This window comes from Vulpes lagopus, chromosome 5, assembly GCF_018345385.1.
Source record: "Vulpes lagopus strain Blue_001 chromosome 5, ASM1834538v1, whole genome shotgun sequence".
Classification (NCBI taxonomy): domain Eukaryota; kingdom Metazoa; phylum Chordata; class Mammalia; order Carnivora; family Canidae; genus Vulpes; species Vulpes lagopus.
The window spans coordinates 49,761,137-49,787,862 of record NC_054828.1 but is presented as its reverse complement, the minus strand read 5'-3'; positions in this window follow the sequence as shown (position 1 = coordinate 49,787,862).

Below are 26,726 nucleotides of genomic sequence, written 5' to 3'. Positions count from 1 at the left end.
CTCCTTCCCCCTTCTCTGTCTGCTCCTAGGTTGTGTGTCCCCGCTCGCCAGGTCGGCCTCCTCACTGCCCCACCGAGACGATATGGGGGGACTGGCCTGGGGGACACCGAGCTTGTGTGGTCAGTTAGAGTTCTGTGCTTTCCAATCTCCCAATGACTTCCCAGCCCCTTTAAGACAATCTGGGGATGTCTTAATTTATGTCTTTTACGTAAAATGCACTATTAGGGGCACAGGATGGAGCTCTGCAACCAGATCGTGTGAGCGCTAATCCCAGTTCTTCGTGACTGCACTCAAGTGACTAAAACTCTGTGCCTCGGTTTCCTCATCTGTTAAACGGAGGCAGTCACGGTTGTAGCCAGACTTGTAGGCCTACCGGTTAGTACGTAGTGACCACGGCCTCGAGCACGTGAAATGCCATCTGAGGCAAGTTAGTAGGTTCCCTGCAGAAGCAGCAGGTGAGAAGGCGACATTGAGGCGCTTTTGTTGGGCCTTCTTCCTCTGGGGTCTCCTTCAGTCATTATCATTCAAAACTGACTCTTTGAGGGAGAAGGTGGACCGAGTCCCAGGGCAGCCAGGGCTGTGCAAAGTGCACTGGACATGGCCAAGAAATACTACTTCCGGCTTCCACTGGGTTGCTGTATAGCTCTGAGCAAACTTCTTGAAGGTCCTTGTTTCCTCTCCATTTGCCTTCGTATGTCAAATGGCCGCATCAAATCGCACCCACCTTCTGACCGGGCCACACAGCTGGGCAAAGGTTAGATGGTATGTGTGAATGGACATTAGCAAGTAGATGATGATTTATAGAAATGGCGCCAAGATTACTACTATCCCATGAGCTATTTCATTGATTCTTGGCCCAGGAGAACAAAAGAACTTGGAAACAGGAGCATATGAAAACAAGAGCCTTTCCTGAGGCCACCTGAGAATACTCAGCCAGCTGCTCGAGGAAGAAAAAGGTGGAAGAAAGACAGCATCCTCAGGTGTCTGGTCATCTATATATACACCTGACCTTGAAAGTAACACTTTTAAAAAACAGCTTTATTGACATAAATTGACATAGAAAAGGAGCATGTGTTTAACGTGTACAATTTGATAATTTTTGGCGCATGTATAAAGCCATGAAACCATTATCACAATTAAGAGAGTGCATATGCCCATCGCCCTCTGGAGTCCCCTACCTCTGTCATTCCCTCTTGACCTCAGGAAGCTGCCGGTCTACTTTCTGTTGCTATGTATTAGTTTGCAATCTCTAAAATTTTATGTAGATGGAATCGATTTTAGGTATTCCTTTTTTGTATGGCTTCTTTTGTTTTGTTTTTTTCAAGATTTTATTTATTTATTCATGAGAGACCCAGAGAGAGAGAGAAAGAGAGAGAGACAGAGAGGCAGAGACACAGGCAGAGGGAGAAGCAGGCCCAGTGTAGAAGCCTGACGTGGGACTCAACCCCAGGACTCCAGGATCATGCCCTGGGCCGAAGGCAGGTGCTAAACCGCTGAGCCACCCGGGATGCCCATATGGCTTCTTTAGTACATTATAATTAAGTTGAGACTCATCCATGTTGTGTATATCTAGCAGTAATTTATTCTTTTTTTTCAAAACAGTGTTCCTTTTTTGTTTATCCATTCACCTACTGATGCTTGAGTTGTTTCCAGTTTTGGGTTATTATAAATAAAGCTGTCATAAACACTCGTATAATAGTCACAGAGAGAGAGAGAGGCAGAGACATAGGCAGAGGGAGAAGCAGGCTCCATGCACCGGGAGCCCGACGTGGGATTCGATCCCGGGTCTCCAGGATCGCGCCCTGGGCCAAAGGCAGGCGCTAAACCGCTGCACCACCCAGGGATCCCTAAAATATTTTTTTAATGGATATATGCTTTTATTTCTCTTGGGTAAATACCAAGAAGTGGAAGGGCTGAGTCACATATGCATGTTTACCTTTTAGGAAACACCCGAACTATTTTCCAAAGGGGTTGTTCCATTTCACATTTCTCCCGGAAGACTAGGAGAGCTCGGGCTGTTCCAAATCCTAGCCGACACTTGATGTTGTCAATCTTTTTAACTTTAGTTATTCTGCTGGAGTACAGTGGTATCTCATTGTGGTTTTAAAATGCATTTCCATAATGAATAAAGATACTGAACCTCCATGTATTTGTGTTCTTTCCAGATTTTTTTCTTGTGGTTGGTTGATTTAGTTTCATGGCATTGTGGTCAGAAAGATGCATGCTATGTCTTCAATCTTTTTGAATTTGTTGAGGCTTGTTTCATGGCCTATTATGTAATCTATTCTAGAGAATTCTCCATGTGTACTTGAAAAGAATGTGTAGGATGGAATGTTCTGAATATATCTGTTAAATCCAGCTGGTCCAGTGTCATTCCAAGCCACTGTTTCCTTGTTGATTTTCTGTTTGGATGGTCTGTCCATTGATGTCAGTGGGGTGTTAGAGTCCCCTACTATTATTGTATTACTAGTGATTGGGTCCTTTATGTTTGTTATTAACCGTTTCACGTACTTGGCTGCTGCCATGTTGGGTGCACAAATATTTACAATCATTATATGTTCTTTGTTTTTTTAAAGGACTTCTTTATTTATTTGAGAGGGAGAGAGTGAGAGCACATGCACATGATTGGGAGAGGGGCAGAAGGAGAGTGAGCGAGAGAAAATCCTCAAGCGGACTCCCCACTGAGTGCAGAGCCTGACGTGGGGCTTAATCCCAGGACCCCAAGACCATGACCTGAGCCAAAATCAAGAGTCGGACACTTAACTGACCCAGGCGCCCCAATTGTTGTATCTTCTTGTTGGATAGTTCCCTTTATTATTATATGGTGTCCTTCTTTGCCTTTTGTAACAGTCTTTGTTCTAAAGTGTTTAGTCCATTCACACTCAGTAATGATTGATAGGTATGTACTCATTGTCATTTTCTTACTTGTTATGTGGTTGTTTTTGTCGTTCCTCTTTGATCCTTTCTTCTCTTGCTCTCTTCTCTCATGGTTTGCTGGCTTTCTTGTGACCTACTTGGATTCCTTTCTCTTTATTTTTTGCATATCTATTACTGGTTTTGATTTGTGCTTGCCATCAGGTTTGTCTTCTCATGTGCTCATTGGCTCTTTGTGTATCTCTATTAGGAAATGTCTATTCAAATCCTGTGCATATTTTTAAATTGGCTTATTTTTTATTGTAGAGTTTTTAAGATTTCTTTACATGTTCTAGATATAAATTCCTTATCAAATATATGCTTGGCGATTATTTTCTACCACTCTCTGGTTGTCTTTTCATTTCCTTACTCAAAAGTTTTTAAATTTTGATGAAGTTCATCTATATTTTTTCTTTTGTTGCTTTTGCTTTGAGCATCACACCTAAGAAAATACTGTCTAATTTGAGGTCACAAAAATGTTTCTTGTAAGACTCACAATTTTAGCCTTTACATTTCAGTTTATGACCATTTTAAGTCAATTTTTGTATATAGTGTGAGATATAGATTATGTTCTAGCACTATTTATTGAAAAGATGATTCTTTCTCCGTTGAAGTGCCTTTGCACCTTGTCAAAAATCAGTTGTCCATGTATGTATGGGCCTCTTATGACCTGTTTCATTGATCTATTTGTCTACTGTCTTGATTTCTATAATTTTATAAGCAGACTTGGAATCCAGTAGTGTTAGTCCTCCAACTTTGTTCTTTTCCAAAATTGTTTTGGCTGCTCTTGGTGGTTTGCATTTCCATATGACTTTCAGAATCAGTTTGTCAGTCTCTACAAAACAGCCTGCTGAGATTTTTACAGAGATCGTGCTGAATGTATAGATCATTTGAAAAGAATTGAGATCTTAACAATAACAGGTTTTCTGAGCCACGAATATAGCATATGTCTTAATTTATTTAAGTCCTCTTTAATTCATCTCAGCAGTATTTTGTGGTTTCCAGTGATGGTGCTTCTATACCTTTTGTTCAATTTATCTCTGAGTATTTCACACTTTTTTATCTTCATAAAATAGACATTATATTTTCTTTTAAAGACTTTATTATTTATTGGACACAAAGAGAGAGAGAAACAGAGAGAGAGACAGCACAAGCAGGAAGAGCAGGAGAGGGAGAAGCAGGTTTTCCACCGAGCAGGGAGCCCAATGTGGGGGCTCGATCCCAGCACCCTCGGTTCAGGACCCGAGTTAAAGGTGAATGCTTAACTGACTGAGCCACCCAGGTGACCCAGGAATTATGTTTTAGAACCATTTCAGAGTAATGGAAAAATTGAGATTGTACAGAGTGTTTCCATAAATCCCACACCCAGCTTCCCCTATGTTAACAGTTTACGCTAGTATATTTGTTACAGTTAATGAACAAATGTGGACAGATTTTTATTAACTAAAGTCTGCATTTCGTATTACCTTAGTTTTTTCTAATGTCCTTCTCTGTTCCAGGATCCTACCCAGGAGACTGTATTATATTTACTTGTCCTGTCTCCTTAGCTCCTCTTGACTGTGATAGTCTCTCAGTCTTTCCTTGTTTTGATCACCTTGACAGTTTGGAGGACTACTGGCCAGATACTTTATGGAAGACCCTTTGGGATTGTCTGATGGTGCTCTCATGATTAGACTGGGTTAGATATTTTGGGGAGGAAGACCATAATACAAAGTTCCATTTCATATATAATACCAAGGGTATATATTGTCAACACGATTTGTTAGTGTTGGTGCTGACCCTGATCACCTGGCCAAGCTAGAGGCTGTCGGCTTTCACCACTGTTAAGTTACTAGTTTTTCCTCCCTTTCCATACTGTACTCTTTGGAAAGAAGTCACTATGCACAGCCCACACCTAAGGAGCAGGGAGTTATGCCCCCTGGCCTCAAGGGTGGAATACTGACATAAATTATTTGGAATTCTTCCGCATGGGATTTGCTTCTTCTCTCTCACTTCTTTGTTTACTCGTGCATTTACTTACATCAATATGGACTCAAGGGTATTTACATCATACTTTGAATTAAAATCCAATACTACCTTTTTATGGTTGCTCAAATTGTACTAGTTTTGGCTATTGAGAAATCTTTCCACTAGCTACTATATCTCTTTGACATACTTCTATTGTGTGTGTGTGTGTGTGTGTGTGTATTTTCACACTTCCTTGCTTTATGGCACTACAAGATGCCCCCAAATCATCCTGTATATGTCGTGTCCCCAACCGAGAATCAGCCATTTCTCCAAGAAGCCTTGGATCCTTTTATCAGAGAATAGTATTAGAAACTAAGATCTATCTGGGCCCTAAGCGTATTTGTCATTACTAAGGTGTTCCGTTATTGCTTCCAGGCCTTCTCAGCTGAAGAAAATATGTGATTTTACATTTGCTTGCATTACAATCTGTATATTTATATGTGTGACCATCTGAGTGAAGCTAAACATGAGTTCATATTGGTATTTTCAACTATAACTCATTACCACATGGACCATGCTAGCCTGCTCCCTTTGCTTATCTGTAAATTCCCACCCAACAGGGAGAAACTGAATCCCACTGCCCATTTATGTAATTGTTCAATTCCAGGGTATGGGTACAGCAGTATCAGAATTGTTAACCTACCTCTACTAGAAATGCCTTTATCAACTAGACTGCAGGGCTTACGTGCAGTGTCTTTTGCTTGGAGTTTTACACACTACACTCCTTTAGAAAGGCACTTAGGTCAGTATCTTTCCCCATCTCCTTTCATGAGGTCCTTTCATACATCTGTAAAACAGATTCTTTTATTGGAGTCTACTTTCCATCTTGGAAAGGAACTCTCAACTCATCGGTTTTTAAAAATTTGAATACATTATCGTTCACTCTTTGTGCTGTAACTATCTTCCTTTTTTTAAAAAAGATTTTCTTTATTTATTCATGAGACACACAGAGAGAGGAGCAGAGACATTGGCAGAGGGAGAAGCAGGCTCCCTGCAGGGAGCCTGATGCGGGACTCCACCCCAGGACCCCAGGATCACGACCTGAGCCAAAGGCAGATGCTCAACCACTGAGCTGCCCAGGTGCTCCTGTGCTGTAAAGATCTGTGCGTTTTTCACAAATACATGGATTCTGATCTACCCATACATCATTATAGTATCATACAAAATCATTTTGCTGCCCTGAAAAAAACCCTACCCTTCACCTAGTAAGCCCTTTCTCCCTAGAGACCATTCATCTTTTTGCTGTCTGCGTAATTTTGTCTTTGAACATCATATTGTTGGAGTCACACAGTAGGTTGTCTTTTCAGAATGGTTCCTTTTGCTTAGCAATGCCCATTAGCTCCTCCATGTCTTGTAGCTGGATAACTCGTTTTTTAAAAATCACTAAGTAAAATTCCATAGCGTGGATGTTTCTCCATTTGTTTATCCATTCACAAACTGAAAGACATTTTAGTTGCTTCCAGTTTGGGGGAATTATGAATAAAGATGCTATAAATATGTCAGGTTTTTTTTTTTCTTAATTTATCTATTCATAGAGACACACACAGAGAGAGAGAGAGGCAGAGACACAGGCAAAGGGAGAAGCAGGCTCCATGCAGGGAGCCCGACATGGGACTCGATCCCAGGTCTCCAGGATCATGCCCCAGGCCGCAGGCGGCACTAAACCGCTGCGCCACTGGGGCTGCCCAATATGTCAGGTTTTGTGTGGACATATGTTTTCAAAATACTTGCATAAATACCCAGGAGGACAATAGTTGGATCGTATGGTAAAAGTATGTTTAGCTTTGTAGAAAGCAGACAAGCTGTCTTTCAAAGTGGCTGGACCATTTTGCATTCCCATCAGCAATGAATGGAAGCTCCTGTTGTTCTGCACCTTTGTCAACACTTGGTGTTGTCGGATTTAGGGGTTTTAGTCATTCTACTAGATGTACTAGTATCACATTGTGCGATTCCCTAGTGGCAGATGATGTTGAACACCTTTTCAGAGGCTTATTTGCCATTTTTCGGTAAGGGACCTATTAGATCTATGCCCATTTTTTAATTGGAATTTTTTTTTCTTATTGTTGAATTTTGAGAGTTCTTTGCATATTCTGGGATACAAGACCTTTTTCCCAGTTTGTGATTTGCCTTCTAATTTTCTTAACAGTGTCTTTTTCAAAGGAGAACTTTTAAATTTTAATTAAGTCCAACGTTACAGTTTTTTTCATGGGTCATACTTTTATATTGTGTGGTATCATGGTCCATGTAGTCCTCCCAGAATGACCTGAGAAGTATTCCCTCCTTTTCGGTTCTCTAGAATAGTTTGGGTGGAGTTGGTATTACTTTGAAAGTGTTTGGTAGGAATCACAAGTGAAACTATATGGGCCTGTTGTTGCTTGTTAGTTTTCTTTTTTTTTCTTAAGTAGGCGTGGAGCCCAATGCAGGGCTCAAACTCACAACCGTGAGATCAAGACCTGAGCTGAGATGGAGAGTCCGAGGCTCAACCAACTGAGCCCTACAGGCGCCCCTGTTTGTTATTTTTTTGTTTTTGTTTTTTGGTGGTAAGGCTTCTAACTATAATTTCAATTTCTTTAATAGGAATATTCAGATGATTCTGAGCAAGCTTTGGTAATTGTGTCTTTCGGGGAATTTGCCCATGTAATCAAGTTGTTGAACTCGCTGGCATGAAGATGTTCAAAATACTCCCTTGTTACCCTGCGGCGGGGCCCCTGCATTCTTAGCTCTGCTTCCTCTGCTCCAAGTCGTCGTCTCAGTCCGGCTTCCCCCTGCCTGCACCCCTGCATGGAAATGCAGCACAAACCCACCGTTCACCCCAGGTTTTCTGCACCTTTGCGGGATCACTGGTTTTCATTCCCTTGATTCCCAATTCCTTGAACACTGCTGCTGCAAAGATATTTCTTGGTCTGCTGCTTGGTTGCCTCAGGTAGGAAGATAAAATCTGGTCCTTGTTATTCCATTTAGGCCAGAAGCGGAAGTACAGGCGTCTCGTTCAGTTTTTAAGGCCTTAGAAACATGGTCCCCACTTGAACATCATGCACTTGTATCTCCCCAAATAAGCTGACTTTTCCCAGTGTCTCTGCAGAGCATTTTCACAAGCTACTGTTTTCTCAATAGACATGCTTATGGCCGTGTCCCCCTCCAAGAACTCTGGTTTGTGTGCTTCTGGGTTTGCTCAGTAATTCCTCCCCGAATGTTCTGATAATGGTGGTCTGAGGGCCACACTTTCAAAAACCTGTAATTATTTTACATACTGTTTACTCCGACTGGAATTTCTGTCTTACTTTCTAAGTCAGCCCCAACTGTCTTCTGGAAAATCTTCATCAGCCCCTTCAGGCCTCCTTCTTGTTCGTATGTCACTTAAAAACAAAACCAAACCAAACTCACCCACATCTTTATTTCTATACTTGCACCGTGCATTATAATTATTTGTGTGTTTATGTCCATCACTAGATTATGAACTCCTTAAGTTCTAACACATGGCCTGGGACCTAGGTGATGCTTGGTAAATTTACCTTTTTTGTAATATGTTAGCAAATGACTGGACAAGGGGCAAAGACTTCAAATGGTTCCCCATTCAGAAGCCGAGCTCCATCTCCCCACAGTGATCACGCAGTTCCCCGTTCCCCAAACTCACACCCAAATGGCCTCGGCTGTGAATCCGGGGGTCTCCGTGTGGACTATTCAGTCTGGCTCTCCGGGCCGATGTTGAGACTTGTTCGGGACGTGGGACAAGGCAATCATTCCCAAACCTGGCTGCCAAGCAGAACCGCACGTGGGGCCTGCAACACCACAGATCCTGGGGTCCCCCCTCCAAAGATTCTGACCCCCTCGGCGTGGGGTGGGGACCAGGAAGCCGTATTTTTAAAGTCTCAGGTGATTCTTACGACTCATCAGCCAGGTTCGAGAACTACTGGTTCGTAGCTCTTCTGATCCAGAAACACAGGTCACAACCCCCTCAGAACAAACTAAAAACAACTTAGGAGTTCGTGTGACTAGTTCCCAGCCCCAGGGCGGCCGATTCACAAGGCTCAGGGTGGACCCCCTGTGTGTATGACTTCGCTATTCGCTCCTGGTTGTGGGATTTTAAAATTTGATGAATCCTGGTAAATAAACGAAGGTTTGGTTTCTTCCCCTTCCCTGGAGATTCATCTTGGGTAAACCACCGGGCCCTGGGCTTGGCTGCCCCTCGCCGGCGTCCCTGCAGGCTCTCCTGGGGGGCTCAGGGGCTCAGCGGCTTCGCCCCCTTCCCTCCCAACCTGAGGGTTTCCGCTCTCCACTGTTTAGTTTCGGGGGGCCTGTGTCTAGGAACTGCTGCGTAATTGTGTTGAATTAAGCTGCCACTATTTGGTGATAATGGGGAGAGGGACGGGCACTGCAGAGAGGCTGTCCCCCCCTCCCGCTCCCCCCGTCCCTCCACCGGCAGTTTTTCTCTTACCCTCATCAAGATTAAGTAGGCCCTTCCCACCTCCACTGCCGCCCTCTTCAAAGCACTCAGAGGTGCCAAAGCAGAGCAGGATGACAGTGGCGGCGGGGGAGGCGGCTGAGGGGCCCCCAAAGCGCTCAGGCTTGCCTGTGAACTCCAGGAAAGCGCAAACGTGTTCGGCTGTGCCCTCCTCTAACACGAGCCTGGTGTGATCGGGTTCCCTCTGTGTCGAGGAGCCGATGCAAAGTGCAGCAGGGGATGGCTCGACTCCCCCCTCCTCCTTTGCCTCTGCCTTCCGGGGCCCCTGTGCGCCCTCCTCTGGGCTCTGACCTCCAGGCCGGGGCCAGGTTTTACCTCGGCAGAGGGATTTGGCCCTGACAACCTAAGGGCCAACGACTGCTCCTTCGTGAAAGAGGATCATTTCGAGAAGTCGGCCAACTGCTCTGAGAAGGGGAGGACGCGGCCTCCAGCTCCCAGGAGCCTGATGCGGATCATCGTTCCCCCTCGGGGGGTAAAAACTATGGACCCAGACCCAGGTCAGCGTCCCCCTTGAGTTAAATCCATCTTAAGCAGGTGAAGCAGGTGAAGCACACTCACCGCCCGGGGGCTGGTCATCCTTCCCGCTCCCTGGTCTAACCAGAGCCGGGACACTCCAGGCCACCAGGTTTCCAGCCGTTGGCGTGTCCTGGAACAATGCCATCAGCTGGGTTTTTCAGAGGACCCGTAAGGTGCCGAAATACCACTGACACGAGTGGGAAAGTGTTCAGATTGGGTCATTTGCAAACGTCTACAAACGTCTACCAGAGGGTCCTTGTTCCAAAGGCCTGAAAAATCACTCTTTGCATTGAAAGACCTTGCTTTGCACCGATACGGAGACCGGGGACACAGTCACAGTAACCGACTCCTTCCCCAGTAAGTCTCCCTCCTGGGAAGCTGTCGTATTGGAAAATGGCAGTTATCAAGAGGACACTTTCGTCAGTTTTAGTGGATTCGATTCTCAGCTTCAAATTAGCAGAGGGCTTTTTTTTTTTTTTTTTACTTTTTTCATTTAAATGTCCTTGCTTCTTGAAACACTAATAGCGGGGAAAGGACAGTAAGTGATTGCATATGGAAAACGAAAATGCTCACTAATTTCAGCATGAAAGGTTGGGGGGGGACCTCAAATAATTATGCTTGAGTAAGTGGTCTCTCGCTTTTCACTTTGAATTTAGGTTACATCTCTCTGTACTTCAGAACTTTATTTCACATCCCCTGGCTACCTTGTACCAGACCGATACAGTCAGCATCACTAAAGGAAATTTCTTCTAAGAGGAGAACGCAAAGGTTTATTGTTAAAATAAACAGCGTCTTTGTTTCTTTGATAAAACATAAATCACACGGTAAAAACAGTATTCTTATGAAAAACCAAGTCAAATTTCCTATTAGAGAATCTTTAGACTGGCTTTTTTCTTGGAAAATCGCAAAGAATTTTTTTTGTTTGTTTGCTTTTTTGGTCTTATCTTCATTTATCTGCAGAAGGTCTGGGTTTCCACACTGAAATCCTGAATGCGTCTGCCTGGTCCACGATCCTAGAAACTCTATCAGCATTCTGTGCATCTACGTAACCCGGAGTTGGGGCTGGGCACATATACCTCTCTGTGTGGAGACATTTACGTTTCTGAGGAGCTATATTAATTTAAGGAGGCCATATAATTTGGGGTATCGGGGTGCACCCTCAGATAACTGAATCTACCATGGAAACAGCAAATTTTGCTTCTTTTTTTATGATTTTTTTTTTTTCTTAAACAAACACACTGGCAAACCTAGTTTAATTTTAATACTTCTCCCTCCTCTTTTTTTTTTTGTTTTGTTTAAGATTTTATTTATTTATTCATGAAAAACACACAGAAAGAGGGGCAGAGACACAGGCAGAGGGAGATGCAGGCTCCCTGCGGGGACTTGATCCCAGGACCCCGGGGTAACACAACCTGAGCCAAAGGCAGACGCTCAACCCTGAGCCACCCGGGTGCCCCAATACTTCTTCCATCTATAAAACAACCAAGTGTCAGCATCTCCTGAATCTTTGTATCTGCCTGTCTCTAGATGCCTGCTGACCTCCTGATCCGTCCGTCCGCCCTCCCTGACAAACGCCGATAGCCCCACAAGCCGTGACCCACAGGATTGAATAGCATCTCTCCAAGGACTGATCAAGAAGCATAATAAAGGCATGATATTCCTATTTTTTCTTTACCTGTAACTTCATTGGAAATAAATACTGAACGGTGATACGGGTACTAGTAATTTGGGGGATTTAATATGGCATTTTCCATCAATGAAGTGTTTTATCGCCGTCAGATAGTTAACCTCCTAACACCACCGTGAACTAATTGGTTCGGTTGGGTTCATCTCCTCTATTGCTCAAAAAGAATTTTCCCGTTATGTGTGTTGTACAGTTGGGGAAAGTACTGAAATATTGCTCAGCGAGTGAATGCACAAAGGTAATACGGAGGCAATACTTAACTCTGCAGGCCCCATGTGACCGCTCTACTGGAATAGAATGTTAAACTGCGAAGTGTGTTCTGTTTGCAGAAAGCCTGATTTTGAAGGCTTAATCTTTCTCTCTCAGCTCTTAATTAGATGTGTGACTTTCAGCGAATCCCTTGACGCTTCTCTCCTCAGTTTCCCCATCTGTAAAATGGTAACAACAATATATCTTTCCCTACATGGCTACTGCCATAAAGAGACCAAATAAAAATATAGGGGGAGGCACTCTACCACTGAATCCTAATAATGATAAAAATCTCTCGGAAAGGGGAGAGGGCTTATTCTTCCCCCATAATTGCTTTCGCGCGCTTTGGCTCAGTGTTTTCTAATCTTCAGCTCTTCACAAATCGCTTTCACGATTATTGCCGTATCTTTGCCTCCCTGTGCTATTATTTGCATAATTTTTTTAAAAAGCTTCTTTAAATATAAATACACGTATTTTAAAAGGGAATTTTATATCATTATCATAAACGGGATTGCAGCATTACTTCTACGAATAGAAGGTAATAGTAAAAGTAAATAGAATCAAGACCGAGCAATAAGTATTGTTCTAGGTAGCACTGAGTTTTATGAGCGCTGCGTTTCGAGAAGCACCGACTCAGGTGGTGGTGACGGCACTTGCTGAAGCTCTGATCACAGATGGGGAGGGATTTCGGGTGGGGCAGGGACCCGGCCCCGAACCCCAGGCTGAGTCTTGCCTGTCTGGGTCTTCCCAGCCCAGACTGTCCGGCTCAGAGGGTGACAAATTGGAAGCCGAGAGGTTGTGACACCAGGGGAGCAGGAAGGGAGAGGTCGATGGCCAATTAGGCTCTTCTCTTTCCTTGTACATGAGGGGTATTTTTGTGGCGTCGGCTCAATTGGAATGTGTGACTAACTGCCAAAGAGGGTCACAGGAGTAAAATAAGAGGCGCCGTTAATGCTCAGCCAATAAATAGAGCATTTTATTGGATCTGTGTCTGTGAGCAGAACGGTCCTCTGTTTTGGAAAACAGGGGCAGATCTGCCGTTCTCTGTGTTGTAAAAAGTGCAAGGGTTGCCTGACTTCCAGGGTGCTGCTTTTAAAACAGAGAGAATGCAGATACCTCTGCAAGCTTCTCAGCCACTGTGTGTCTGGTTTTATACGGAGTCAACGTAGGACGTACACTTCCCACTGGCGGGGGGGCTGGGGGGGTAAGGCCCTTCTTCCTCGGCATCCCCCGCCTGCCATTTGGTTGCAGTATGCACATGATCTAGAAATTTATTAGTCCAATTGAACATACTTAAAGAAGGAAATCTGCCATAAAATCACACAAACGTTTGTAATATGTATAGATATAAATATATATAAATATATATACATAGACTACGCACACATGTTTAACCTGGAAGCTATTGCACCATCACCTACTTTCAAAGGGCTTTGAAAATGCCCACGTTAACTTGAATCTCGGAGATCCAGACAGCACAATTCTTTCAAAGAGTTAAAAATGCTTTCATATGTTATTTTACTGTGTTTCCACAGTTCCGCGGAGGTAGAGAAAGGAAAAAGATGCTGTAATTCTTGCTGAAAATAGATACCATGATCCTACTCTGAGAACAGATGAAACTAAGGTCCAGGGGGGTAACATCGTATTTCCCAGAGTTACTGTGCATTGGGACGTGAGGTTTGATTCATCGGAAATTCAGCTTTTATTTCAGGACGATCCTTCCCTGCACAGAGTCGCCCACCCTTCTGCGGGTAATCATAGACCCTCTGAGCTCTTGATCTCTCTGCTGTTTCTCTTAACGACTTCAACAGCCTGTGGTTCATCCACGCTAGAATTTTAGTCCATCTGTACACCTACGTCATTTTGTACTACCTGAAGAGACTTCCTAGAAATAATTCTAATGATAAGAAAGTTTAGTATCAGATATTTCAAACTGTGGGGTCCATCACGTGTTGCAAATTGCCATCCTAAAGCTCATGCGAGACCTCTCCCAAACGCACACAGACTGCTTGCTGCAGATCCTGCAGGCTCATCAGGAGAAGTGAGAGTCAGGAGTCTTAACTGTAGTTCTAACAATAAATGGGATCCTCCTGCAAGGTATTTGTATATTTAAAAGGCCATTGGTTCTTCTCAATTTTCTTTATTAACTCTTGAAGATGGAGCTCACTCAAATAACTGCATTCGTGCCTAGTTTGATGCAGCTCTCTGTTATATAAAAGAACTGAAAGTCTTGAATTTCCATCACTTTTATTACTTTCTTCGAGCCATTTTTAAAGGAAAATAAGAATATGCTTCAAGTTCTGTTTTGCTGCACATAGACTACAAACCCAGGAGCCTCCATTATTAATACACATTAAAAATTCATTGATGAAAGTTTGAAATTCCTTAAAATCATTTGAAAGGCCAACAGGCAATTCTCCATTTCATTGCCATCGATTATAAGAATTCTAAAAATTATTTCCTTGACATCTGTCTGCCTAGAATTACATCCATCGGACTCAAGAACACAGATTAATTATTCTTGTTTTCAGAGCTGGAGCTGCAAATGCTTTGAAAAGAAATTGGCCCAATGTACTAGGCACATTACTAATTCAGAAGTGGAATAAAAATCAGTCTCCACATTATGAAAACAAATCCATAAGCACAGGGAACATCAATTTCAAGCTTTCTTTGCTAGTTATATTTAGCTCCTTTTCTTTCTTGCTGTTATCACATGCAAGCATATCCTGGCTTGACTGAAATCTATTTTGCTCTCCTAACGAACTTATACAGCATCTCTCCATAAGACATTATTTCTCTTGTATCCAGACACGTCTCTGAGGCCACATAAAACCACGAGGCAATGGAAATGATATACTTTGTAAGGTCTGACTGTGTTATTCACAACTGAATTTAGAAATATACGAGGGCTAAAATCACACGTAACAATTCGGAAAAAAGTGAAAAAAAATTATTATAAAAATCACAAAGCCTTACTAATAATATCATCTCAGTCTTAATAAAAAACTGCAAGCGGAATTAAGGCGATGAGTAAGCGACGGGTGAAGGGCACGAGCTATATTTTAAGAACACAGATTTCACAGAATTGCTCCTTTAGTCGAAAAGCTTGAAATGATTCCCGGTTTATCATCCACATTTTGTAAGACTGTGATTGATTTCATTGTTTAAATTCAGCTTTATTGCTTCACAAAAATTCTCACAAATGATCTTGTATAATCATTTCCTTCTAAGGTAATACACTAATTAATTTCAATTAAATATATGTAAAAGAAGATATATTTTGAAAAATGCGTCTTCCCTGCCATTTGTTAATATATTGAAAAAGTGTAAACCTTGAAACATTTAGTATAGAAAATATTCATTTTTGGTAATTTCTCAAGGGGGCAATTTATTAAACGAAAGGCTTTTAACATTAGCTAAAAGCAGCCCTGTAAATCATGGGTGTCATCAAACTGCTTCATCACTTCATTAATTTAAAAGATTATTATATGCGTAACTGACATAATTTTGAACAATGTTACATGGTTAATTTATTAATGTAGAAAAGCAGAAATGACACGCTAACTTGATTTATTTTTGTAATTGTATAATTTTAGAACTTTTGCCTGTGACTTTCACTAACGGAAGAAATGATTCAGTGTTTCACTGCTAATTTTATCGAGGTTTCTTCCCTGCTAATGCTTTGCCAGTAGTAATGTCTTCTGGTCACTTAATTTTAAAATACATTTCTAAGAGTGCAAGACAAAGCCATTAAAAAAAAAAAAAAACTACCTCTTCTTTTTCAAATCCAGTGGTCAAATATAGGATGTATACCTTTCCACAAGGATAATTATGAGATTCGAATCTTTAAAAATGTGTTTTGAGCTTTTGGGGAAATGTCATATTATTGAAGTAGTATTGTTTTAATTAAGTACATTTATAAATTACTTCTACCTTATATTTTATAATCATTTTTTTTCTCTAAACATTTATGTGTTCATGGAAATGACCTCAGAGACTTGCAGTGTAAGGATCTGATTACATGGTTCTTGAATGATTCCTTGTCTTTTGTCACTGCAGTTGGTAAACTTTCTTGGGTGTTTTGTGAAGGGCTACGGAAGTAAGGGAAGTTGGCAGGTTACATTTTTCCTATGTCTATTTTTGATCATGCCAGAGAAAAAGAACTCCCCCCGCCACCCCGTTTGATTCCAAATCTGAGGCAAGTAATGTATATGTACCATCTTTTCCTTTTCCTTTTGTCGTTGTTAAATAACTGATAATCTATATAAAGTTGACTGTATTATTGTCAGTAATAATAAAAATGTTTTGAAATGTGAACCTGCAAAACATTTGATTGTATTTTTTTCGTTTAAGCTCAAGTGTTGGTCACAATGCAGCAAAAATGTAAGTCTCAGAGCCTCCTGCCTTGTGTTAAATTTCTAGTCTCTTTAAGCTACAAAATAGAGATCATGACAGAGGTCATAAAACCTGTATTTCAACTATAGAGCACTGAATTTCCCAAGTGAAACACACCCATCAACTTAATCCATAGACATAATCAAATTAGTGACCACAGGGAATGCTCCACATCTCTTATTGTTGTAAGTGCATACACAAAACTGGGGGCGGGGGGCCTGTGAAAATGGGAGGCACAATTTGTACATTCTGGGTATGCAGGTACATATAATAAATTCTACCTTGGAATTTTTTACTTGGCAAATTTCTAAAATTATAGTGGAATCCCATTTCTCTGTTGCGAAATCTCAGTCTGCTACTGCATGTTCGAAAAGGATTATGTACAATACAGTTTTAGGTGAAAATTTCCAAGGGCATATGATGGAAAATAAAAGTCCTAGATAGTCTTTAAAGCCGTCTAATTTAGCTACTTACCCCGGCGTTTTGTCTATTGGTGCCGAAGCTGAAGTGTACTTTACAGAATCTTTCTTAGATTGAAATTGCTAATTATCCAAAGAGCAGCCTCCGTGGATGGTAATAATTTATTCAATGATTCACTGTAAGCATCACAGTCAGCACAAGGCTGGTATCTTCTACTGTGAGGGTTCTCAAGCTCTCAAACTATTTCTCAAAGCAATAACTGTTAACAAGTTTGCGTGACCAGAGACAGTCTTCCACTAACCCAGAAAGGTTTCCTGAATTGCTTTTTCTGATTAATTTTGAAGCCTCTCAGGAGGTACGAAGGTAAAAGAACTTTCTAAAATATTCCAGCTGAACATTTTGGGGGAAAAAATCATTCAACGTTAGAATATCTTGATATACTGATTTTTTTTGCTTTTTTTTTTTTTTTTTTTAAGTAATCTCTACACCAATGTGAGCCTTGAACTCACAACCTCAAGGTTGAGTCACATGTTCTATTGACTGCATCAGCCAGGTACCCCACTGATTCTCTCTCTCTTTTTTTTTTTAAAGTGGTGCGAGAAGAAAGGAACTGAACACTTTAAAAATATATTAGAGATTGGAACAGTTAGATCAGTTGTTTCCAAACACAGTCCTCAACAGGCTACGTCTTGCTCCATTAAATGGCAAGAAGGGCTCCCTTTACTGTCACTTGATGTTGACCAATAGGAGCCTGGCTCTCTCCCTCCCTTTACCTCCTCCCATCCATCCTTCCTTCCCTTTTGCTACATGCTGGGGAAGGGATCCCACATGAACCCTCACAACCTGACCGAGACAGTTCCTACCCACTCCAACGGTTTAGTGAGAGAAGGGAAACGACATGCGCTGATATTGGGAGGCCGGGTAACAAGAGGTAGCAACAAATGGCAATGGGAGATGCGCTGCTGCTTAAGACGTAGTGAATTCCTCAGCATAACGTTGCTCTAAGGAAAACCCTCTAAAATACGTGGTGTCTGCCGGAGGAGTTTAGGATGAGACAAGCTGGGCAGAAAGTCACCATAAGGAAGCATATATCCGCAGCGTGAAATACTTGAGGCCTACGCAGTTTTCAGATTCAACCAACTTAGGGTGGAATTTGGCTCCGAGGGGAGAAAAACCAATGTCTTTGCTCCCCTTACGTGAATTGCCTGAAATACAGCGTCAAAGAAAAGATCTTGTGGTCTCAACAAACCCGCGTCTCCGTTCCACCCCTGTGATGAGGTGGAGAAAATAAAACTTCTCCGTTTCTATGCAGGGCCAAGAACACACCCCCTCAGAGGGCCTCCCAGCGGGCATGAACCCCGAGCCCCGAAACCAGGGGCTCGCTCTTTGTGAAAAGAGTGTAGCAGTTAAAACAACTGAGTTGCAATCTTCCCTTTGCTCAGGAAAGATTGGCAATTATGCCAAATTATGTCTAATAGTTTTAGAATGTGGAGAAGTGTTTATTAATGTCTGAAGGGAGGTCCTAAATCTCCTTTCCCAGTTTGGACTTGAACTGTCATTTTAAAAGATGAAAGAACTGGCTTCGTTAAGCAAAGGAGCCTTGAATTTCATTTTTTAATTTAAAACACACGCGCGCCACACCTATTTCTATTTGACAAGCTTGGTTATCTCCCTAAGTTTTTACCTCATTTGCTCATGGCATGTCATTGGATGTTAAACATGAAAGCCACTCTCCAGTTGAAACCGGTCGTTTCTGTCTCTGTTAGCTTGGACCATTGGCTACTGCATAGTTTTTCATTCTTCTTGGGCTTATAATCGATATTAAAAATTTACGGATTTCATTATTCATTTTAAATTTTGAATTCCTTTTCAGGAACAGTACTCATTGACTCTGGAAGGGGAGAGAGAAGCATAAAGACCTAACTCACCAAACTAAAAAATAAATAAAAAATAAAAAAAAATTGCATTCCTGGCTTCCTTGTTTGTCGTTTTTCATTTTTGCAAGTATCTATTGCATATGCTACGGCAAGGCTGTGTGTGGGGCCTGGGAAGCAGTGGAGACAAAGAGCCCTGCTCAGTCTGGAATATGAGCAGAGATTTAAATAGCTGACAGTAGCCAGAGAGGAGATGGCACCAGACTGTCCCTCGTCAGCTTAACCAAGCAAACACATGTGCGACCCCGGTTGGGACGAGTGAGTTTATATTAGGCCGAGGTGATCAGGAAAGTTTTAGAGAGGAAGTACAGGTGGATATTGAAGGCCAGGTACGGTTTGAGAAGAGGAAGAGCCAAGGTTTCAAGGAAATCAAGATCTGAATGTGTGGGGCCACCTTTGCACCTTGAAGGGCTCTAGCACATTCATTTTAGTAACAGTCAGAAGTCTCCATTGCTCCTTGAAAACCCCCTGATGGTGGCCCCTGGTTTGATCTACTCCACCCACTGGGGGAAAAGGATATTGGAACGTGGCACTGGGTGCTCTCTGCAACTGCTGGTGGGCAAACTGGGCTGGTCTTCTGACCTGGCGGTGCAGGGCGACTTGGCCCCTGTGTGTGTGTCGGGTGTGCACCGTCCAGGCGTGGCTGAGGGAAGGCGTGTTAAGTCTCGGGAGCCTTGGGTTGCATAGGAAATGTCCTCTGCCACCCGTGTAGGTGGCCGTCTTGGTAACTTAGCCAGTGTCCCCAAGCTCAGCACAGGCATGGGCGTCGCCATCCACCAAAGTTTCCCAGGAATGCCAGGGGCGGGGAGTGACAAAGCTTCTCCCCATCGGCCCTGGAGACTCTAAACAACAACAAATGATTTGGTGGGAAACTAAATTACAGGAGAAATACATGCTTGTGAGAAATGGAAGCACCCCCGGAAGCATATGCAGTACAGGGGTCAAGCCCCTGTTATTAGAGCCTCCAGGGCCACTTCCTTCCTCAGGGGCAGCCACTATTGGAAGTTTAGTGTTTACTTAAAGTTAAATAAAACACAAATGGAATCACGATGCATTTTAAAAAAATTAACAATACAGCTTGGCTTTCCACATCAATCCATGTAGGTCTACTGCAGTCTTCAATGGGTCGCATCATTTTCCATAGTTTGATTGAAGGGCGATTTCCGTAATGACCTTCCTACTGGTGGGTATTTAGGTTGTACTCAGTTTCCACTGAAATGGACAATAACATCTTCTAATACAGTTTTGCTCCCCTTTCAGGCATCTGCATGTTCAGTTGCTGAGAGCGCTTGTCACAGTGCATAGACTTAAATGTTACGTCTTCCATGTTTAATGTCACACGGCATAGAAATGTTAGTAAATATCGCTAAATTGACTCAAAAAGATGGCACCAATTTGTGTTCTTACAAAGGATTTATGGGAAGACCCATTTTCTCCAATTCAGCAGTAGGTGTGACCACTTTTTTTTTTTTAAATTTTAGCACTCTGATGGGAGACAAGAACACATTTTTGCTTTAGATTGTAGTTTCCTTAGATCACATATAATTTCACATGTAAACTGGCAATTTACATTTCCTCTTCCGTGAAGTGTCAATTTGTGCTCTTTATGAAACTTTTCTATTTTTTTTTTATTGACTTCAAATCTTTATTCCCTTCAATTTATTTTACATGCCCTTTCAAGACACCTGTAGTCTCAGGGAGTCTGATTATTTGAATCAGAAGGCAGTTGCCAAAAGAAGAAGAAGCCAATGCTGGCTTCTCTTTGGCATCTTCTCAGTGCATAGAAAAAGCACTGGCCCTGAGGATGAGGGGCCTCAGGTTTTCCTCCTACGACTGTTTTCAACCAGTGGTGTGACCTGGGGCACGCCACATAACGCTGTTTTTTTTCCCTCCGGTTTTATTGAGGCATAATTGACAAATACGATTGTATACATTTAAAGTGTACAATGTGATGACTTGATATATGGGCACATGGTAAACTATTTACCAAAATCAAGTGAATTAGCACATTGACCACTTCACTTAGTTACATTTTTGTATGTGCTGTTTATGACCTATAGTCTTAGCGAATCTCAAGTGTACGGTATAATATTATTAACTAGAGTCACCATGCTGTACATCAGAGTCTCCACACTTATGCATTTTAGACCTGAAAGTCTGTACCCTTTGATCGGTATCTGCCCATTGTCCATGCCTTCCAGACCCTGGCAACCATCAGCCTACTTTCTGTTCTTAGGAGTTTGACCTTTTCTTGTTTGTTTGTATTCCACACAAGTGACACTGTACACTATCTGTCTCCCTCTGCCTGGCTTATTTCACTTAGGCGAATACCCTCCAGGTCCATCCATATTGTCGCAAATGGGAGAATTGCCTTCTTGATGGCTGAGTAATATTCCATTGTATATACGTACCACATTGTCTCTATCCATTCATCGGTCAACAGACAAGTTTGTTTCCATATCTTGGCTATCGTGAATGAGATTGTAATGAACATGGGAATGCAGCTATCTCTTTGAGATACTGATTTTATTTCTTCTGGATAGATACCCAGAAGTGGGACTGCTGGATCGTAGGACAGTTCTATTTTTTATTTCTTGAGGAAACTTCATACTGTTTTCCATAATGGCTATGCCCATTCATACTACCACCGACAGTGTACAGCGTTCCCTTTTCCATATTCTCACTGACATCTAATCCTCTTATATTATAGCTTTCCTATTATTAAGGCTAAAACTAGGTAATCTATGATATCCTGTATATGAATCAGTCCTATATCCATAGTCTGTCAATTCTTCATTCATTTATTCTACAAACGTTCATTGGATGCTGAGTATTTTGAGGCATTATCCTGGGAGCTGGAAATTCAAGAGAAAATGGATGTGATCCCAGCTTCATGGAGTTTACAGTTTCTAGACAGCACAGAGGCCATGCTTAATCACACAGGTTGAAAAAAAAATCATATAGGTAAATCTGTAACTATGTGCTATGAAAGGCCCTTGAAGGAAGGCAGTAGGATTCTATGAAAGCTTAAAACAGAGACCTGGCTTAATACGAGAGGATGGTGAAGACCTGGGAATGTCTCCATGAGGAAATAATATTGCAGATACAACTTGAAGGCTAAGTAGTAGTTAAGTGTTGAAGGGAGGGTGGGGAGAGCAGTGGGAGGGGAGGGATCCAGCAGAGAATAGCACGTGCAAAGGCCCTGATGGCAAAGGAGCTGTGTTGACAAATAGTCCCCAGAGCAGGCTGTGTGAAATGGCTCAATAAGGTAGATGTAGGAAGGAAGTCCAAGACCCTAACAGAATTTTTAATAAAAATAAGATATATGCTTTGATAGTATTTAATAGATGGGCTGACACATGTGTCCTCATTCATTCATTACCACAGTCTCATGTGGCAACTGAGTATTTGAGGAAAGGAAATTCCCCAAACCTCTAGGTCATACACAATATCTTAACTTGTTCACATAGTGACATACTGTAGTTTATACCTGTGCCATCCCAAGTGGTAATTATAGGTGATAATATAGTGTAAATTAACTCTCACTAAATAGAGAAGCTTAAAAAAGATTACAGCAAGAAAATCACCAGCTGAAGGGAACACACTGTACGAATCCTGCTTGCACAAATGAGCAACAAGCACATAGCACAACTGGCCTCCCCTGCTCCTCAAATAAACTCTTTATTAGTTTTACTACAGGGTAAAAGCAATGACGATCTAGGTCAGATGGGAACTTAGCAAAGCAAAACAAAAACAAAAACAGAAAACAAAAGGATCAGGAAGGCTGCTTAAAATAGGTATTAACATTCACTCTGAAACTTCCCTGTCTGAAACGTCCCTGAAGCTCATGCTGCTTTTAACACTACAGGAAAAGAAAATGCATTTGGAAAGAAACCTAGAAAAAAAAAAAAAAAAAAAAGGAAAGAAACCTAGTACACCGAAGAAAACATTTTGAAAATGGATGCTTAGAAGTATTTCCAACTTTATGCGATTTTTATTCCTGAAAATATCATGCATGTCTCCTGCAAAATTCCTTAAAAACTTCAGAAACCGAAACCTTCTAATCTGTTCTAAAATCCTTCAAATAAAGTTTCAGTGACCCTTGAACTCATGCGTTTATATGCCACACCTGCTGATTTACAGGGAAGATGAAAAATCACTTGCTCAATTTCAACAAAAACTCTTTGATTATTGGAAAGTGTGACTAAAGGCTAAGCAGGGTTTTTTTTTTTAAGGTTTTATTTATTTATTCATGAGAGACACAGAGAGAGAGGCAGAAACACAGGCACAGGGAGAAGCAGGCTCCCTGCGGGGAGCTGGATGTGGGGACTCGATCCCAGGACCCCAGGATCATGCCCTGAGCCAAGAGCAGATGCTCAACTGCTGAGCCACCCAGGCGTCCCTAAGCAGGTTTTTAATACCAACCAACAATGTGCTTCTTCCATTCAGATTTACACATCTTTGTGAGGTAACTGTTTCAGTTTTGACAGACAATAAAATAAAGTATTTAAAAAACAAAACAGAGGTTTTGAATGATAATGAGAAGTATTCAATAACAAACTATACATAGTAATATTTTAGGAGAGTGAAAAAGTTTTTTATGCTGTTAAGAAAACAAAAATTACTTTAAATATGTCATCTTAGCGCATGCTTTTCTGATTTCTACTTAATGTTTCATAATGTGTGATTATTAATTTGCAAATTAACAAGTATAATATATTGATGGTGCATGCTTAATTTTTTAAACTGATTAATCATTAAAAATGATGGAAGATCACTGGTACTGGCCTCAGTGTTAAGAGCTTCTGGAAGAGATGCCACTATGGGTTCAAGGGTTCTGGAAGAGGGATTTGATCTATTTGGAAAGCATGGGGCGGCTGAATCAATTGTTCAATGATCTGGTCATGCTGTGGTGCCATTTATAGCTACATATAGATTCCTAATTCGTAATTCACTCCACGCAGGACAATGAACCAACTGTCTGATGATAGCCGATGATAATAATTTACTAATATTTGTCATTTCAGCTCTCAAGCAAGGTTCACACTCCACCAAGCAAATGGACCATTGATCAAACATTGGTTTGTTCAGGTGACAACTATATTATAGGGTCTGTTTATCTCACTGGCACTTAGGAAATTCAGTCCCTAAATGGATCCAGATGATCTAGCTGTTTCTCTCCTGTGTGTGTGTGTGTGTGTGTGTGTGTGTGTGTGTGTGTGTGTGTTGGGAGATATACCAGGGAAGCCAAGAAGCAGAGATAGCAGAAAAAAAAAAAAAAAAAGAGTATCAAAGAATAAATCCAGTGCCAGTACTTTTTCTTTGCATGTGTGGGTGGCAGGGCTCCTTTCTCATTCCCATTCAGTGCTGGTTCTTCCTTTCTGTAGAGTGTTTTCCACTATTTTCTGCAATGATACATTCCATGGCACCGAAAGCCACACTCTCCTGCCTGTGCGTGTCACACTGGGGGTTTAATCAATGTTAAAAATGGTCATGAGTTGCCTCACATTGTTTTAATGTGTAGTCTCAGGCTGACAGAGAAAAGTCATCTTTCTCATCCAGGCCCTTTTCTACGAGGGTTAGCATCAGTCATTCACAAGACAGTGGGAATGAGTCATAAATCACTTTATTTCCTCTGTTTCACAGTTTTGTCTTGGTTCTCCTCCTTGGGCCCCTGGTTGCTAGGACTGATGACTTACTTTGGAGCTTTTGTATCATCCTTCTTGGGGATCATTGCTTTAATGAATGACGATATCTCATCAGAATGATCTGTGTCCTTTGGCTTTCAAACAGAATTGTATCCCACTACAAAGAGTTGTGTACGGAGACTCTAGGTCATTTTTTATGATGACTGTCATAAAAGTAAGGTGATGCCAAGGAAGGTATTAAAATCAGCCTTAGAGAAAAGAAATACTTTGATTTACAGCTAATTTACATTCGTTTCCAAAATGCTTCTTTCTCTCCCATCGCACTACTCCTACCACAGAAGCCCACCAAAATAACTTTGCTGTGCTTTCATCTTAAAGCTGTAAAGATGGTGCTGGAGTTGCACGTGAAGACCAGGGAAACATCACATTAAACTCACCTAACACGTTAGAAGCAAAATTAAAGTAGGAATAAGCCAAATGAGTTGTTACATTAGAAGTAACTGTTTCGGCCAAATAAATAGCTCATCAAAATGCCACAGAGTCAACATTAAGAGGCTAGGGCAATATCAAAAAGGTTAAATTGCTGGGCTGCTAACCAATAAATATATGTAAACACACTTCTGTGTAAATAGGTAATTCCTCGGCAATCCTCCTGCTTCCCCTACCCCTTCAATCAAATCTGTAAACCTGCTAATAGTCTGTCCTGTTCTGTGCATAATACAACAAAGCAGAGAAACAGGTGGTGCTAAAGAGTGGTTCAACCTAATTGTAATCATCATCATCATCATCATCATCATCGTCATCATCATCACAATAATAACAATAGCTAACTTGTCAGGAGCACTGATTGATTAAATGCCAGGAATCATGCTAAGAACTCGACTTCCTTGATCTTAAATAGACTGAGGAGCCGAGTTAGACAACCTCACCAGCCAGTGCAGGTGGTCAGCGGCGTACGGGACGCTGCATCCAGGCTCTCTGGCCACAGAGTTCACATGTTGGACTAGCAGGCTGTTTTCTCCCACCCGCATTTTACTTCCTGATGAATTAATATTGGACGAGTGACATTTACCTGTCTGCAATATTTTCCTTCCTACGAGTGCTTGGCACTCATCAATGTTCATAACTTTTCCCTCGTCTTGTCCCTGTTTCTTAATTAATCACCCACTTTTTCAAGTCTATTTTTTCTACTGCTGTCCACGTGGTCAATACGTGTGTTGCACCAGGGCTCTCAGCCCAGTGCCTCGGGCACAGCAGGAACTGAATTCCAAGTGTGTTGAGTGACTGAGTGAATACTTAGCCGTTTCTCAGCAAAGCTATCTCAATCATAGGTCAAGGGGAACCCTCTGTTTTGACCACTCTGCTTTGTAAACTCCAGTTCACCTTACCGACATACTTCCCACTTATGAAAACAGTTGAAACCCTGTGATCTATTGTAAAAATCAGTCCTTGCATACAGCACTTCACACACACACACACGTACATGCACACGCATAAGCACAATTTTATATTTTGCAAAAGTCGTGCTGGCAGTTTGCAGTGGGTATTGAAGTCATTGCTGTCTTCTTGCTCCTAGCGCTCTAGGCTGATTCTGTAAAGTTCTTTCATCCTTTCCTGGGGGGGGGGGGGGGGCACGCTTACAGCACAGATGCTTTTCCAATTTTTCTTCAGTTTACTAAAACTCGATTTATACCAATGATCTAACTCCATGAATATATAATACCCACTGAATACCAGGCATTCAGGAAACTATCAGAAACTGTCAGAATTCCTTGCAGTTTTGAGTGAGTGACTGATTGAGCAGCCCTAGGTATTTTCTGAGACTCAGTATGAAAAGAAATATCTGTGGATTTATGTCACCTTGTGCAGTTCCTAGTGATTAGCTCTTGGGCATTGTTTAAAAACTCTTTCGGGATAAGTGATGTCTGTAAATTGATTTGTGCAAACACATATATATAATTTATTACCTTGTCATTTGCATGATGAGTTAGTTTGTTTTCTTCTGCTGCATACTCTTCACTTCCTTAGAACCCTGAAGAACAATATCATTCAGAGCAGGAAGACAGAACCAGCAGAGGGGCTGCCAATGCATTGCTAATGCTCTTCTAGGACCCTGTGTTCCAAGCTACTATTTGAAAATATTCAACATATGAGAGAATCTTAGAACTTTAGTTTCATATTATTATTTGTCCCCCCCCCCCCCGTGGGCACTTTCATGTCCATGTGTGTAGATGAATGCTATTGTTAGACATAGTCTGTGCCTATATTAGATGCTTTTCTATGCAAGTGGTAGCATATTGTACGCAGGCCTCTGTGCCTTGCCTTTTGCATTTAGCAAAGTATCTTAGAAGTGATGACATCCTTCTACACCACGGCAGACGTTTGATGGTTGTCTGCCCGGTGTCCGCTCTCTCCTCCGTTCTCGAAGTACTCAGGTTTTCACTTATTTATCTGCGCTCCCCTACAAAGCTTCTGGGAAGCATGCCACCCTGGGCTAA